The 17,392-nt window shown below is 40.8% G+C and overlaps 1 pseudogene; it reads right to left on the bottom strand.

Annotated features, from left to right (window-relative positions):
* Positions 1 to 11,288: 11,288 nt before the first annotated feature.
* On the bottom strand, positions 11,289 to 12,086 carry LOC144250697 (transcription factor E2F6 pseudogene; annotated as a pseudogene).
* Positions 12,087 to 17,392: the final 5,306 nt, after the last annotated feature.

Genomic DNA, 17,392 nt, shown 5'->3' with positions numbered 1-17,392 from the left:
GCATGCAGCAGTCAGGGACTTCCATCCTGGTTCTGGCACATGTCCTGGTGGGAAATGGACTTATATCTTTGGGTCTGTGTCCCCAACTATAAAATGGGAATTGCAATATTTCCCCTAAGTGAGTGTTTTGGGAAATGTATGAGACAACATACAAAATAAGTAAATTGTCAGTGGATTGTGTTTGGTAGTTATATTCCATTTTTTATTTCAAATTTCCCAGTTGTTTTATAAATTTATTTTATTTCACTTTTTTTTTGCAGTACTAGGGATTGAACACAGGTATGCACTACCACCAAGTGATATCCTTAGCCCTCTTGCTTTTGGAAATTTTTAAATGATCTTACTAAGTTGGGAAGGCTGATTTGGAACTTGTGAACCTCCTGCCTCAGTTTCACCTTGATGTGATGTTAAGATGGGACCATCATGCCTGACTGTAAATTTTCAATTTTTAGGTTATCTTCTTTATATTACATCTAGCAAGTGATACTGATTTTGACTTCAAGTAGGGATATCAGTTACTTTTTATAACTTTATTTATTTTTATGTGGTGCTGAAGATCAAACCCACTACCTCACACGTGTAAGGCAAGCACTCTACCACTGAACCCCAACCCCAACCCCCAGATTACCTTTTTAAATGAATTTGAGTTCAGAAAGTTATTTGATTTACATAATCATTATAATGAAGTGTTGGTGTTAGAAAATGGCATCTAAACTTGGTTTGTGAAAAAACACAGGTCTGACAAGGCAAACCCTAAGCTGTGTTATATGCCAAAAACTACCCCATACTTAGTGTGAAACTAGAAAAATTAATATAATGTTAATGGTTAAATAATGGTAAAGCAATTCTTCACAACACCATAGGTTGTCTCTAACTTGTCAATCAGTCTCTAACAAGCTCTGTGATGGCTAAGATGGCCTTGAGGATCACTAGTACAATTGGATGTTTGACTTGTGACACATTCGTGCATGGGGCCAGTAAGAAGACAATGAAACCAAATGGATCCAAACAGCTCTACAGTGCAGATGAAGCAAAAAAGCAAGATGAGCATTGAGTCAGCTTCATATGTTTCATCCCACAGTTGGACACTGAAGTGGAGGTGCTCTGTGATAGATAGCACTTACAATGGGTCACTGAACTGGTGAGGAACCCCTGGCCATACCCCAATGCAATAAGCAAGTTTAATACCTCACTGCTGTACCTTAGGGCAGAGAAATGATGAATGTGCTGCACTGGATCTAGTGTGATGGATGAATAATGTCCCTGTGTCAGCCTCCAGCAAGATTATGTGAGTGCAAAAATGCACTTTGCTGTCTTAGCCCCCTTGCCTCAGAACTGTGAGAAAATGAATTTCCAATGTTTAAGCTATGCATCTGTGCTACTCTTTCATAGCAGCCTTAGCAAAGTAATGCATATATTTCAGTGCTGTGGAGGAAGCAAGTATTACTGTATGTATTCTATATGCTCATACTCATACTCTTACTACTGACATAACACCATATAATAGTGAAGTTATCTGAACACCTAAGCACTGAAGAGAATACTCTAAACCTTCTAAATTATTTTATGTTAAATCTGTGGCCATGAAAGAGTTGCTTCTTATTTTCACCCTCATCCTACATACACAAACACAATATTATTTTAACATGCTAGAAATTCTCCCCTGTTCAATTAAATTTCACTAAACACATAGGACCCCAAAAGTCTGACATCACTGAGAGCTCTCTAGGAAGCAGTGCCACTGAAACTATCATACGTTGATTTCACAGGGGACAGAAAAATGATAATCACTTTGGAAAACAGCTTGGCAGTTTCTTATAAAATGAAATATGTACTTTCTATATGACCCAGAAATGTCACTGTAAAATAATTATCTGAGAGAATAAAAAGCTATGCTAATATTCCGGGGCATGGCTTAGTGGCAGAGTACATGGTTACCATAGACGGACCCTGGATTTGATCCCCAACACAACAAACATCAAAAAAGTTCATGTTCACTCCAAGCCTATTGATGAGTATTTATGATGAACTTATTAATAATTACCAATGCCTGAAAAGAACTGAAACGCCCTTCAATTGGAAAATGTATGAAAGAACTGTTCTTTCTGTGCCCGTACATTTAAATACTACTGAGCAATAAATAGGAAGAAATTACTGATATACACAAGAACATGGCTGTGCAGGTCATGGTAGCTTAGGCCTATAATTCCAGTGGCTTGGCAGGCTGAGGCAGAAGGATCACGAGTTCAAAGCCAGCCTCAGCAACAGTGAGGTGTTAAGCAATTCAGTGAGATGCTGTTTCTAAAGTAGAGCTGAGGAAGTGGCTCAGTAGGCAAGTGCCCCTAAGTTCAATCCCTGGGGAGGAGGAGGAGGAGGAGGAGGAGGAGGAGGAGGAGGAGGAGGAGGAGATCATGGCAGAATATAAAATGTCTTAAATCTAGTGAAAGAAGTTTTACTTACAATTTACACACTATGTGATTTAATTTATATGCATGTCCCTCATGGAGTCACAGTCTAATGGTAAATTACTGAGTAAACTGAGGCACAGCCCACTGAGGTAGAAATAGCTAGGTCTTGGAATGTGGGGATGGAGTTGGAGAGAGGGCAGAGTACAACTCATGCATAGAAAAACTCCTCTGACTGAGCAGCAAGGTTGCAAACAGACATACATCACAAAAGCTTAACACAGTTTCCAATTTCTCATGATGGAATTCATGTCTTAGTGAATTAAGCTATTACCTGATGGCATTTCTGTACTTTCCCCTAAAGCCTTGGGGTATGCCACCAGTTTCTGCTGGGACACAATAGCTTTGTAGGTAGCTTGACATCAAGAAGTATTCGACTCCAATTTCAGCACTGAGAACCACATTAAAATGCTTTAATTAAATCCATGAATTTAAATGTATAGAACATTTATGATACTTCTACGTGTAAAAGTCTGGAAAACTCTCCTGTAACCCTCATTCAAGAAAATCCAAACATTTGTCTGTAACCTTCCATATATGCTTTAATGGCTTATACAAGGGTGAAAAGGTCATTTAGACACATATCATAAGTAATCTAAATATTATATAGCTATACACAGAAACATCATATTTAGATCCATGTATACTCCTATGCAATGTACAACTTAACTGCAAATGTGAACCAGTGAGGATCCAACATGACGGCCGGCGAGGAAGCAGCGATTCCAACGTCTCCACTTTAACGGGATAAGAAAGACCCACCTGAACAGATGCAGCCTACCTACGGAGGAACTCCTAGCATAATTCCCTTAAGAGGAGAGCAGCCGTGAACTGGTAGGTTTATTGGAAGTGACAGTTCATCCCAGAGAAGTGGATCTTGGACAGCCTCTCGGGCACAGAGGTATAGTCCCCCAGCCATCAGCCGCTCGGCAAGCGGCTCCCCCGGGAGGCCTAGAGCTCGCTCTGGGAGCAGCAGCCTCACCTGCCCGGTTCCTAACCACGCGACCGCAGCCACCTGGCTCCACGGGTGGCCCCGCGGCGGGTGCAGAAGTCGAGTCCTGAACCAGCGGCCACTTTTGCAAGCGGCTGACACCCGAGCAGTTTGGCCCGCCCCGCCCGAAACGGCAGTCAGCCTCCGCCATCAGGGCTCCCCTGGGAGGCATAGAGCTCGCTCTGGGAGGAGCAGCTTCACACGCCCCGTCCCTAACGACGAGGCCCGTTCCTAACCACGCGGCCGGTTCCTAACCACGCGACCACAGCCACCGGGCTCCACGGGTGGCCCCGCGGCGGGTGCAGAAGTCGAGTGCTGAAACCAGCGGCCACTTTTGCAAGCGGCTGACACCCGAGCGGTTTGGCCCGCCCCGCCCGAAACGGCAGTCAGCCTCAGCCATCAGGGCTTCCCTGGGAGGCACAGAGCTCGCTCTGGGAGCAGCAGCCTCACCTGCCCGGCTCCTAACCACGCGGTCGGTTCCTAACCACGCGACCACAGCTACCTGGCTCCACAGGTGGCCCCACGGAGGGTGCAGAAGTCGAGTCCTGAGGCCATCGGCCACTTTTGCAAGCGGCTGACACCCGAGGGGTTTTGCCCGCCCCACCCGAACTGGTAGTCAGCCTCCGCCATCAGGGCTCCCCTGGGAGGCACAACCTCATTTGGAGTAGGGGCTGTGCAGAGCTGCCATCTGAGCAAGCAGGGCAGGCAGACTTGCGGCCCACTGGAAAGACAGGCCAGGTAGCTTGCCAGCGTGGTGGACACGCAACACCGAGGCAGTCGCGTCACACTGGTTGGAGTGGGGGTGGAGCAGGGTCGCCGCCCAGGTCCGGAGGAGGCTCAGCGACCCGTTGGAGAGGTAGTCAGGTACCCCCATTGGGAGTGGGGGCTGTGCAGAACTGCGACCTACCGGCCTAGAGGCCTGCCAGCGCGGTAGACACGTCACACCAATTGGAGTGGGGACCCAGCAGAACCGCCACCCACATCCAGACCAGGACCAACGACCCCAGGGCGTGGTAGTTACGTTACCACAATTGAAGTGGGGGCAGAACAGAGTCGCCACCCGTGCCCGCAGGGGGGGCAGACAGGCGACCGATTAGCAGGGTAGACAGATCACCCTAATTAGAGGAGGAGCAGAGCCACTACCCGCCCTGCAAGGGAGACTTCCCAACTATACAAGAGCAATATAAATAAATAGGGGGTAAAAATCAAAAACACAACAGTTGCACCAAGCAGAAAGAAACGCGAGCAGTATGAAAAGACAAGGAAAGAAAGGACCACAAGCAATGCAGGTCAACTCAACTTTAGAAGAGGTAATAGCTGCAACAGATGGAATGTCAGATAAAGAGTTGAGGATATACATGCTTCAGATGATCTGGAGTCTCAAGGAAGACATGAGACAGCAAAATCAGACAATGAAGGATCACATCGACAAACAAATCCAGGAAGTAAAAGATCAATTTCACAGGGAGATAGGGGTAATAAAAAACAAACAAATAGAAATCCTAGAAATACAGGAAACAGTAAACCAACTTAAAAACTCAGTTGAGAATACTACCAGAAGAGTAGATCACTTAGAAGAGAGAACATCAGACAATGAAGACAAAGTATTTCAACTGGAAAAGAACATAGACAGCTCAGCAAGACTGCTAAGAAACCATGAGCAGAACATCCAAGAATTATGGGACAATATCAAAAGGCCAAATTTAAGAGTCATTGGGATACAGGAAGGCACAGAGCTCCATACCAAAGGAATAAACAGTCTATTCAGTGAAATAATACGAGAAAACTTCCCAGACTTGAAGAATGAGACAGAATCCCAAATCCTAGAAGCCTACAGGACGCCAAATGGGCAAAATCATAAGAGATCCACACCTAGACACATTATAATGAAGATGTCCAACATACAGAATAAGGAGAGAATTTTAAAAGCTGCAAGAGAAAGAAAGCAGATTACATTTAGGGGTAAACCAATCAGGATAACAGCTGATCTCTCAACACAGACTCTGAAAGCTAGAAGATCCTGGAATAACATATTTCAAACTCTGAAAGAAAATGGGTTCCAACCAAGAATCGTGTATCCGGCGAAATTAAGCTTCAGGATAGAAGATGAAATTAAAACCTTCCACGATAAACAAAAGTTAAAAGAATTCACAGCTAGAAAACCATCTCTTCAAAAAATCCTTGGCAAAACATTACAGGAAGAGGAAATGGAAAATAACATTGAAAACCAACAATGGGAGGTAGGACAGTAAAGGGGGGAAAGTAGTCAAAGTGGATAATAAATCAGGTTTAGTAACATCAATAAACAAATATGGCTAGAAGAAAAAACCAGATCTCAATAATTCCCTAAATGTTAATGGCTTAAATTCACCAATCAAGAGACACAGGCTAGTAGAATGGATCACAAAACAAGACCCAACAATATGCTGCCTACAGGAGACGCATCTGATAGGAAAAGATATTCATAGACTGAAGGTGAAAGGTTGGGAAAAATCATACCACTCATATGGACTGCGGAAACAAGCAGGAGTGGCCATACTCATATCTAATAAAATAGATTTCAAGACAAAGTTAATCAAAAGGGATAAAGAAGGACACTTCATACTGCTCAAGGGAACCATACACCAACAAGACATAACAATCATAAATATATATGCCCCAAATAATGGTGCAGCTGTGTTCATCAAGCAAACTCTTCTCAACTTCAAGAGTCTAATAGACCACCGTACAATAATCATGGGAGACTTCAACACACCTCTCTCACCTCTGGACAGATCTTCCAAACAAAAGTTAAATAAGGAAACTATAGAACTCAATAACACAATTAACAACCTAGACTTAATTGACATATATAGACTATACCACCCAACATCAAGTAGTTACACTTTTTTCTCAGCAGCTCATGGAACCTTCTCAAAAATAGACCATATATTATGTCACAGGGCAACTCTTAGGCAATATAAAGGGGTAGAGATAATACCATGCATCTTATCTGACCACAATGGAATGAAACTGAAAATCAATGATAAAGGAAGGAAGGAAAAATCAAGCATCACTTGGAGAATGAACAATAGGTTGCTGAATGATCAATGGGTTTTAGAAGACATCAAGGAGGAAATTAAAAACTTCCTAGAGTTAAATGAAAACACAGACACAACATATCGGAATCTATGGGACACATTGAAAGCAGTTCTAAGAGGAAAATTCATTGCTTGGAGTTCATTCCTCAAAAAAAGAAAAAACCAACAAATAAATGATCTCATACTTCATCTCAAAATCCTAGAAAAAGAAGAGCAAAACAACAGCAAAAGAAGTAGAAGGCAAGAAATAATTAAAATCAGAGCTGAAATTAATGAAATTGAAACAAAAGAAACAATTGAAAAAATTGACAAAACTAAAAGTTGGTTCTTTGAAAAAATAAATAAAATTGACAGACCCTTAGCCATGCTAATGAAGAGAAGAAGAGAGAGAACCCAAATTACTAGCATACGGGATGAAAAAGGCAATATCACAACAGACACTTCAGAAATACAGAAGATAATCAGAAATTATTTTGAATCATTATACTCCAATAAAATAGAAGATAGTGAAGGCATAGATAATTTTCTTAAGTCATATGATCTGCCCAGATTGAGGCAGGAGGATATAGACAATCTAAACAGACCAATAACAATAGAGGAAATAGAAGAAACCATCAAAAGATTACCAACTAAGAAAAGCCCAGGACCGGATGGGTATACAGCAGAGTTTTACAAAACCTTTAAAGAGGAACTAACACCAATACTTTTCAAGCTACTTCAGGAAATAGAAAAAGAGGGAGAACTTCCAAATTCATTCTACGAGGCCAACATCCCCCTGATTCCGAAACCAGACAAAGACACTTCAAAGAAAGAAAACTACAGACCAATATCTCTAATGAACATTGACGCAAAAATCCTCAATAAAATTCTGGCGAATCGGATTCAAACACATATCAAAAAAATTATACACCATGATCAAGTAGGATTCATCCCTGGGATGCAAGGCTGGTTCAATATACGGAAATCAATAAATGTTATTCACCACATCAATAGACTTAAAAATAAGAACCATATGATCATCTCAATTGACGCAGAAAAAGCATTCGACAAAGTACAGCATCCCTTTATGTTCAAAACTCTAGAAAAATTAGGGATAACTGGATCATACCTCAACATTGTAAAAGCAATCTATGATAAGCCACAGGCCAGCATCATTCTAAATGGAGAAAAATTGAAGGCATTCCCTCTAAGATCTGGTACAAGACACGGATACCCTCTCTCACCACTTCTGTTCAACATAGTCCTCGAAACACTGGCCAGAGCAATTAGACAAACGAAAGAAATTAAAGGCATAAAAATAGGAAAAGAAGAACTTAAATTATCACTATTTGCAGATGATATGATTCTATAACTAGCAGACCCAAAAGGGTCTACAAACAAGCTATTAGAGCTAATAAATGAATTCAGCAAAGTGGCAGGATATAAGATCAACATGCATAAATCAAAGGCATTCCTGTATATCAGCGACAAATCCTCTGAAAAGGAAATGAGGACAACTACTCCATTCACAATATCCCCCCAAAAAATAAAATACTTGGGAATCAACCTAACAAAAGAGGTGAAAGATTTATACAATGAAAATTACAGAACCCTAAAGAAAGATATAGAAGAAGACCTGAGAAGATGGAAAAATATACCCTGCTCATGGATAGGCAGAACTAACATCATCAAAATGGCGATATTACCAAAAGTTCTCTATAAGTTCAATGCAATGCCAATCAAAATCCCAACAGCATATCTTGTAGAAATTGATAAAAGAATCATGAAATTCATATGGAATAATAAAAGACCCAGAATAGCAAAAACTATGCTAAGCAGAAAGTGTGAATCAGGCCGTATAGCGATACCAGACTTCAAACTATACTACAGAGCAATAGTAACAAAAACAGCATGGTACTGGTACCAAAACAGGCGGGTGGACCAATGGTACAGAATAGAGGACACAGTAACCAATCCACAAAACTACAACTATCTTATATTTGATAAAGGGGCTAAAAGCATGCAATGGAGGAAGGATAGCATCTTCAACAAATGGTGCTGGGAAAACTGGAAATCCATTTGCATCAAAATGAATCTGAATCCCTATCTCTCGCCATGCACAAAAGTTAACTCAAAATGGATCAAGGCGCTTGATATTAAATCAGAGACACGGTATCTGATAGAAGAAAAAGTTGGTTATGATCTACATGCTGTGGGATCGGGCTCCAAATTCCTCAATAGGACACCCATAGCGCAAGAGTTAACAACTAGAAACAACAAATGGGACTTACTCAAACTAAAAAGTTTTTTTCTCAGCAAAAGATACAATAAGAGAGATAAACAGGGAGCCTACATCCTGGGAACAAATCTTTACTCCACACACTTCAGATAGAGCCCTAATAACCAGAATATACAAAGAACTCAAAAAATTAGACAATAAGATAACAAATAACCCAATCAATAAATGGGCCAAGGACCTGAACAGACACTTCTCAGAGGAGGACATACAATCAATCAATAAATACATGAAAAAATGCTCACCATCGCTAGCAGTCAGAGAAATGCAAATCAAAACCACCCTAAGATACCATCTCACTCCAGTAAGATTGGCAGCCATTAGGAAGTCAAACAACAATAAGTGCTGGAGAGGATGCGGGGAAAAGGGCACTCTTGTTCATTGCTGGTGGGACTGCAAACTGGTGCAGCCAATTTGGAAAGCAGTATGGAGATTTCTTGGAAAGCTGGGAATGGAACCACCATTTGACCCAGCTATTCCCCTTCTCGGTCTATTCCCCAAAGACCTAATAAGAGCATGCTACAGGGACACTGCTACATCGATGTTCATAGCAGCACAATTCAGGATAGCAAGATTGTGGAATCAGCCTAGATGCCCTTCAATAGATGAATGGATAAAAAAAATGTGGCATTTATACACAATGGAGTATTACTCTGCATTAAGAAATGACAAAATCATAGAATTTGGATGGAAATGGATGGCATTAGAGCAGATTATGCTAAGTGAAGCTAGTCAATCTTTAAAAAACAAATACCAAATGACTCCTTTGATATAAGGGGAGTCAACAAGGACAGGGTAGGGACGAAGAGCTTGAGAAGAAGATTTACATTAAACAGGGATGAGAGGTGGGAGGGAAAGGGAGTGAGAAGGGGAATCGCATGGAAATGGAAGGCAATCCCCAGGGTTATACAAAATGACATATAAGAGGAAAGGAGGGGTAAGACAAGATAATACAAATGGAAGAAATGATTTACAGTAGAAGGGGTAGAGAGAGAAAAGGGGAGGGGAGGGGAGGGGAGGGGGGATAATAGAAAATAGGACAGACAGCAGAATACATCAGACACTAGAAAGGCAATATGTCAATCAATGGAAGGGTAACTGATGTGATTCAGCAATCTGTATACGGGGTAAAATTGGGAGTTCATAACCCACTTGAACCAAACCGTGTAATATGATGTATTAAGAAATATGTAATATTTTGAAAGACCAATAATAAAAAAAATGTGAACCAGTAGTGTAAGGCAATTATTTTGTGCTATACAACATAATGCTTAAAAGAAGGCAGAGCACATCAACCTTTATACCAGCATGATTTACAATAGCCAAGCTATTGTAAATACGTGCCCTTCAACAGATGAATAAAGAAAATGTGGTATGTATACACAATAAAATATTACTCAGCATAAGGAAGAATGAAATTAAGACATTTGCTTGTAAATGGATGGAACTGGAGACTGTCATGTGAAATAAGACAGACCCAGATAGTCAAACATTGAAAATTTTCTCTGATATGCAGAAGCTAGTCCAAGATAAGTGGGAAGAAAAAGAGAGAGAAAGGAAGTGAAAAGTTGGGTTCCAGCAAACTAGAAGATCTGTAGACCAGATCAAGGAGATTGAGGGAGAGGAAGGAGAGAGGGATGGAATAAGGGAAGGACAGCAGAATGTATCTAACCTAACTTTCCTATGTACATATTATACCACAGTGATCTCACCATCACATGTACCCACAAGACACTAACTAAAAAGAAAGAAATAAAAGTAAATAGCAGGGGCTGGGGATGTGGCTCAAGTGGTAGTGTGCTCACCTGGCATGCGCAGGGCGCTGGGTTCAATCCTCAGCACCACATAAAAATAAAATAAAGATGTTGTGTCCACTGAAAACTGAAAAAAATATATTAAAAATTCTCTCTCTCTCTCTCTCCTAAAAAAAGTAAATAGCAGAAAGATCAGTAGAGTAGATGGAAGGGAATAGTGGGGAGGGAGGAGAGGAGGGCAATGAAGAAATACTGGGGATTGAATTAGAGAAAATTATATTTCATGACTTTAAGGAATACTGGGGACTGAATCAGAGCAAATTATATTTCACGACTTTATAATTAGGTCAGATTGAATCCTGATATTATAGATAGCTAATAGGTGGGGAGGGGGAAGAGAGAGATGCAGACTATACCAGAAACTGTGCCAGACCTTACCATCTGGTTCTGTGATCCCCTTTGTTATGAAGTTATTCCTGGAGGAAAGATGTCTATTTCCCTCCCCCAAACAGTGAATAATTTTAAAAGCATTAGTTCTGAATGCAGAAACCATAGTTATCCAGTCATCTAGGTAAGGAGATAGTCAAAGAGACGACTGGCCTTAATGCTGCTGAGAGGAGAGAACTTCCTGGATGATTTTTTGTTCTCAGAGTCAAATCCATGCACCATTCATCCAAAAAGGATGTTGTGAAAAACATTCAATCCATCAATCCTCAAATGCTATCAAATGTTGTTTACTTCAGGCAAATCTTCACTTTGCTGAGGGGAGTTTTCCCCTTCCTCATGGCCTTCTGGATGTTGGCTTTGGGATGAAGAGGTCTCTGCTCCGTCAGATGTCTCGCCACTTGAGTGGTTCTGCTCCATTTCACACAAGTACACGTCGATGGGTCCTCTGGTGCTCTTTACGTGAACTGTGAGACTGTCCTCTCCCGGAGCTAAAACATCCAACGTGGTTGCCTCTGGAGCTCTGACGGCAATGACAATCTGTTCATGAAAGTCTGCAATGCTGTGGACATCCTGATACGTCACATAGGCCAAACTTTCATTTGTTTTGTCATCCGTTAACTCAAACAACTGCTGAGCACAATCCTTAATCAACTCATCCAAAGCACCTTCCATTGCTGCTAAGTTTGCAAGCTCCTCCTGCAGCTTCTGTTTCTGGGTTAGTGCCTCGGAGTTGCTAAGGTCAGATCCTGTCCATCGAACGTGGTTCCTGGATTTCTTTTCCACGAAGTCAATTCCATTCAAGACGCCTGTAATGTCATAGAGTCTGCGTTTCGGTACTCCCAGGGTTGTCGCAGCCTTGTTTAAGTCCAGGATGCCCCCAGGAGCGGATTTGATGAGGTCCGTAAATCTTTTAGTTAAACAAACCAGTGACACATTAAAACGAGGTTTCTTCCCTTTTAGAGCTCTACTCCCGGAGGCATTTTGGACATTGCCTTCTAAATTCCTCCGTATTTTTGACGGTGGCAGGATCTCCACGTTGTTGGGACGGCAAAGCATCTCCACAGCACCGTCCATGGGGGCAGTGTCCTCACCAGCCGCTGCTGACTGGAGCTGCTGCGCTGCAGACCCGTGCCTCGTGCGCCAGGAGCTTTGCCACTGCTCAGGCCTGCTCCAGCGCCACCCCCACGCGCCGGCTTGGCTTCCGGGTGCCCAGCACATGGTCCACCCTTGGTCCGCTCACAGCGCCCCCTGGTCCTGCCGCCCTGCACCACCTTGCAAGGTCCTGCCACCCTGTGGTCCACTAGGGGTGAGCTCCTGCTGCCAGCGCAAGGGGAGGCGGTGACCACAGGCGCCCACACACAGGGCCCGCCATCAACAGTTTTAAAAGTGACAATAGAAACAGAAAAACACAACTAATATACACAATTCAGTGGCACACACACACCATTCTTGAGTGATGTCATCTGATCACTTAAGATCTGATGATCTCCTTGGGGTTGTGGCTCAGTGGTAGAGCGCTTGCCTGGCACTTGAGAGGCACGGGTTTGATCCTCAGCACCATATAAAATTAAATAAATAAAATAAAGCTATAGTGTCCATCTACAACTAAATTTTTTTTTTAAAATCTGATATTCTCTTGTTCATATGTTATCTCATTCATTTCCTAAAGCATTTAGCAGAAGCACTGCAACTGCTATTTTAGAATTAAGGACAAAGACCCAAAGGATATAAGTACTTTCCCCACTATTGGTGTGTTACAACCAGGATGGAAATCCATGGCTCCTGCATGAAGGCTGTGTGGGCAACACCCAAGTAATTTTGCCTTGGCCAGCTCCACGGAATACTTTCCCTTTTCTCCTAACTACTACATAGTTCTTCCTCCAGCTCTATGGCCTAGGGTTTTCACACATAATTGGTGGTAAAATGGCATACCCCACACTTTCTCTCCCTTTTTATTTGAACCACAGGTTTTCCTTCTTTTGGACCAGCAAACATTTTAAAATCTATGAGAGGGACAAATAATTGTTATTTATAGCCTGATGACATCACTTAAGAATGGTGTGTGTGTTCTCATTAGGGTTCTTTGTTGCAGAAATAGGCTGTGTGGATGCCAATTCTGAGTCATAATTCTTGCATTGTGCATAGTAAGGGGATGGGTGGCGAAGATGGAAGTAGGAATTGCAAGGGTTTCTGTATGACATGTGGTGATAGGCACTGGTGAAAGTTTACAGAGAGAATAGGTTTGCTTATTCTCCCTCCATGCCTCTTAGGAACTTCTCATGAAACCTTGGAAATGTTTGCAGGAGATATACTATTTTTCTAGGAACCACATGACATCAGCTCTTTTTCTCTGTCTCCAGAAATGTTCCAATACTTTCGGTATTCTAGTTATATTTTTTCTATAGCACAGTAAAATAAGGGTTACTGAAAAGAATTATCAAATGGTAGTTTTGTTCCAATGATTTTGTCAGGAACACCACATGAGGTCAGCAGGCTACATTTTGTGAAACCCTTTCTTCAAAAGAAAAGCAGAGTCTCTTATGTTAAAAAATAAAATACACACCTATGATTTTTTTGAACACCCAAGTTTACTAATTAAGTCAATATGTTTACAAGTATTTGCTTTGAGAAAAATCAATGGCTTTGAACTTAGTACTTGATCCTCAAATCTGCATTGTATTGGAGTTTAATGTAAATCTTATGAAAGCCTTAAGATGGTTTAAAGATGAAATGAAGTTATAAAAATATGAATCTTCACACTGGAGAATGGCCAAGAAATAGTACACTCTAAGTGTGAGTGGCTATTGTTAGAAAAAACGAGGTGCCACAACAAATCAAATATGTGCTCAAAAGTGGGTGGGCAATGGGACTGGAGTAGTGACACAATGGTAGGATGCTTGCCTAACGTGTGAGGCACTGGGTTCAATTCTCACATCACATATAAATAAATAAATAAATAAATAAATAAATAAATAAATGTCCATCAACAACTAAAAAATATATTTTTAAAAGAAGTGGGTGGGCAAGGCAAAACTTTATTTCTTGCAAAAGGCATGCTAATATACCTGGCTAGCAAGTGCACGTGGGTGGGCAGTCCACCTGCTTATATTTTAAACCTATAGCCTTTCACTCTGATTGGAGGAGTTCAAGGCAATCTACATGTTTGGCAAATTTTAGAATTAGGGCAGGCAAAAGACTGAATCCAATTAAGACCAAATCCAATTAAGACTGAATATTAAATTTTGAAAATGAATATTACTGGATCCAATTAAGACTGAATATTAAATTTTGAAAATGAACCACCAGACTTGATATTTCTCACAAATCCCCCTTTTCCTTTTCATACCTTTTGATTTCATTTTCATTACACCCTTTGGCATGGTCATCTATCCTATATACAAACATTTTGAGGTGAAAATCACCACTGGTAACGAGATTTCTGCTTATTAGTAGTTTAGATAGCCATCCCAGTGATCAGGAGCATTTGGTAAGTTCCTTTCCAGGTTGGTTGAATTGAATAAAGACTGTCTTCTCTACAGGTCTTGATTAAAATCAAGTTGTCAGGCTGGAAGAGATGAATTGCAACTCTAAAAGGGAAGTTTGAGCAGCAGTTTATAATAATCATACCAGCAAAAAAAAAAAAAAAAAAGAAAGAGAAAGAAAGGAAGGAAGGAGGGAAGGAAGGAAGGAAGGAAGGAAGGAAGGAAGGAAGAAAGAAAGAAAGAAAGAAAGAAAGAAAGAAAGAAAGAAAGAAAGAAAGAAAGGAAGAAAGGAAGGAAGGAAGGAAGGAAGAAAGAAAGAAAGAAAGAAAGAAAGAAAGAAAGAAAGAAAGAAAGAAAGAAAGAAAGAAAGAAAGAAAAGAAAAGAAACCCAGAAACACAAATGGTCAAGTCCAACTATGTAGGAGGCAAAGGAGACTTGTAGGTCTTACAGTAACTTGGAACATACTCATGCATCAGGCATTCCTGTACAAACACCTTTTCTTTATATTGTCCCAGTTTTATTTACTTTTGTGAGTCATGACACAAATGTACATCTCTAGTTATGTTAAAAAAATTATTGCTTTTTGAAAAAAAATGCCCATGTAGGATTATGGTTTTGGTTATACTGTCCTACCAGGTACTTAAAATCAAGTTGATAGAAATTGACCTTGTTTCTTCCTATCTGTTACTAGAGTCAGTTCAAATTCCCCAGGGGATCACCCTTGAGAACTTTTGAAAAGCCTCTTAGCTTCTCAAATGCCATCTACCAGGATGGGTCAGTCTTACTGATCACATATGCCTTCCCTTGGAAGCATTAGGAACATTTCTCTCTCCAATGACCTTGCTCTTTATAGAATGTGCACTACTGGTTGGCTTCCTATTCCTCCAGGGTCCCTTTGATTCCCCTAATTGGGAGGTGATGTGACCATGAGCTGCAAAGCCTTAGAGAAGTTCTGTTGTCCCCTGGGTTCTAGCTGACCTCAGAGGGCAAGAGCCAAATATTGGCTATTTTTTTCTTAGTCCTTTAATTTCCTTAATTTTGTTTTGGTTTTAAACATCCACCAGGCCTCTTTCACCAATCTTAAATGGAGGGTAGTGGATTTTAACTTTAATATTTACAATTTTACAGTTATTTATCGCTTTCATTTAACTGGGGTCAGGATTAGTACTGGAAGTCAGCCTTATATTTTGTCTGTCCTATAGTTGAAGGCTTATTTCAAAATTAAATAGGTGGTCTTGTTAGAAGAAATACTTGTTCAAAACATTATCAGGCAAAAATCATAAAGTTCTATAAGGAAAATATTAACAAGACCAAAAATTCAGTTTGTATAATAGGTTTGAACCAAGAAACATAATTTCTATAATAACACTAATACATCTTTGGTGTCTATTTTGCCTCCATAAATTTATCAACTCAATCACATGAGACCCTTTACAAATTTTACTTTTAAAAACACTCTTATAATGTTACCCATCTTTTAAAATTTATTTAAACATTTACTTAGTATTGTATTATATTCCTTGGTTATTTTGAAATCACAGTAATCTTTCTCCATTTCTGAGAAACCAGCCTCTACCTCGGAGCAAAGCCTGTCCAAGGAAGGGGGCATGATCCTTGTCCTTGGAAAAACCCACAGAACACTCCGAGGCACATACCCACCCTGCTGAGTTGTTTGTAAATAACAGGAGAGATCTTTGGCGCCAGGTGTCCCTGACTAAGTTAGGCTAGGTGAGGACCCATAGCAACCCCCTAGCAACCACCAATCAGCATGAGACAGAGAAAATACCTGGGATGCCAGATGACCCCCCAGTAGTTTATAGTGGTTGATAACATATGTTAGGAAACCATATAGTTTAGTACGTGCACCCCTCACAGATTAAACCAATCAGTTCAAATGAATCCCCCTCTTGTACTAACCAATCACCCCTACCCAACTTGTTCCCACCAGTGAATGTACTAATCAATGCTATGAGTTGCTGTTTGATTTTTCCCGTGGTGTGGAATGATTTGCTGTGTATTGTTGTATGCATAGAGTATCCCTAAAAACCTATAAAATCTCACCGAACAAAGGACCAGGACTCACTCCCTGGGACCGCTGAGTTGGAAACAGTTGTGAGTCCAGAATCAAGCTTGCAATCCGTGTGATTTCATCGGATTCAGATCCTGGAGGCATATTGGGGTCCCACAAATCTGGCATAACAATAATGTTACCCATCTTTTAAAATGTATTCAAATATTTACTTAGTATTGTATTATATTCCTTGGTTATTTTGAGATCACAGTAATCTTTCTTTTTTAAATATTTATTTTTTAGTTGTGCACAATACCTTTATTTTGTTTATTTATTTTTTTATGTGGTGCTGAGGATTGAACCCAGGGCCTGGCATGTGCTAAGCAAGAAAGAGGTCTACCACTGAGCCATAATCCCAGCCCCAAGATCAGAGTAATCTTTGCAACAAAAATCTATCTTTTGAACACAACTTTAAATAAGCTTAAGTTTAGCCTACTTAGAAACCAGCCTGATGGTACTGGTCTTGGAGATCAGGAATGGGTCCTTGTTCCCCTGTTGAAGATTAAATACCCAAGAAATGCAGAGGCAAGTATAGAAAGAAAGTTGTTTTTAAAAGAAAGTGATAGAGACAAACATCTCCTAAGGGCGCCAGAGCTTGGTGTCCCTGGGAGGGGGTGCATCTTTCTCTTTTATAGAACCCAGAACCCTCCTTTTAATTATTGCATCTCTTTCTTCTATAGGTTTGTGTCTGGGAGCAGGAATGCAGAGGTTAATTGTTAGCAATCCAGAGTGCCCAGCAGAGGATAACAATTCATTGTTCTTTCTTTATTAATCAGTCCAAGTCCTCTCTCCATCACCTACATTGACTGCTTGACCCCTGCCCCTG

The sequence above is a fragment of the Urocitellus parryii genome, chromosome X (assembly GCF_045843805.1).
Source record: "Urocitellus parryii isolate mUroPar1 chromosome X, mUroPar1.hap1, whole genome shotgun sequence".
Classification (NCBI taxonomy): domain Eukaryota; kingdom Metazoa; phylum Chordata; class Mammalia; order Rodentia; family Sciuridae; genus Urocitellus; species Urocitellus parryii.
Note: the sequence above shows the minus strand (reverse complement) of the source record. Positions and strands in the feature narration are given on the sequence as shown.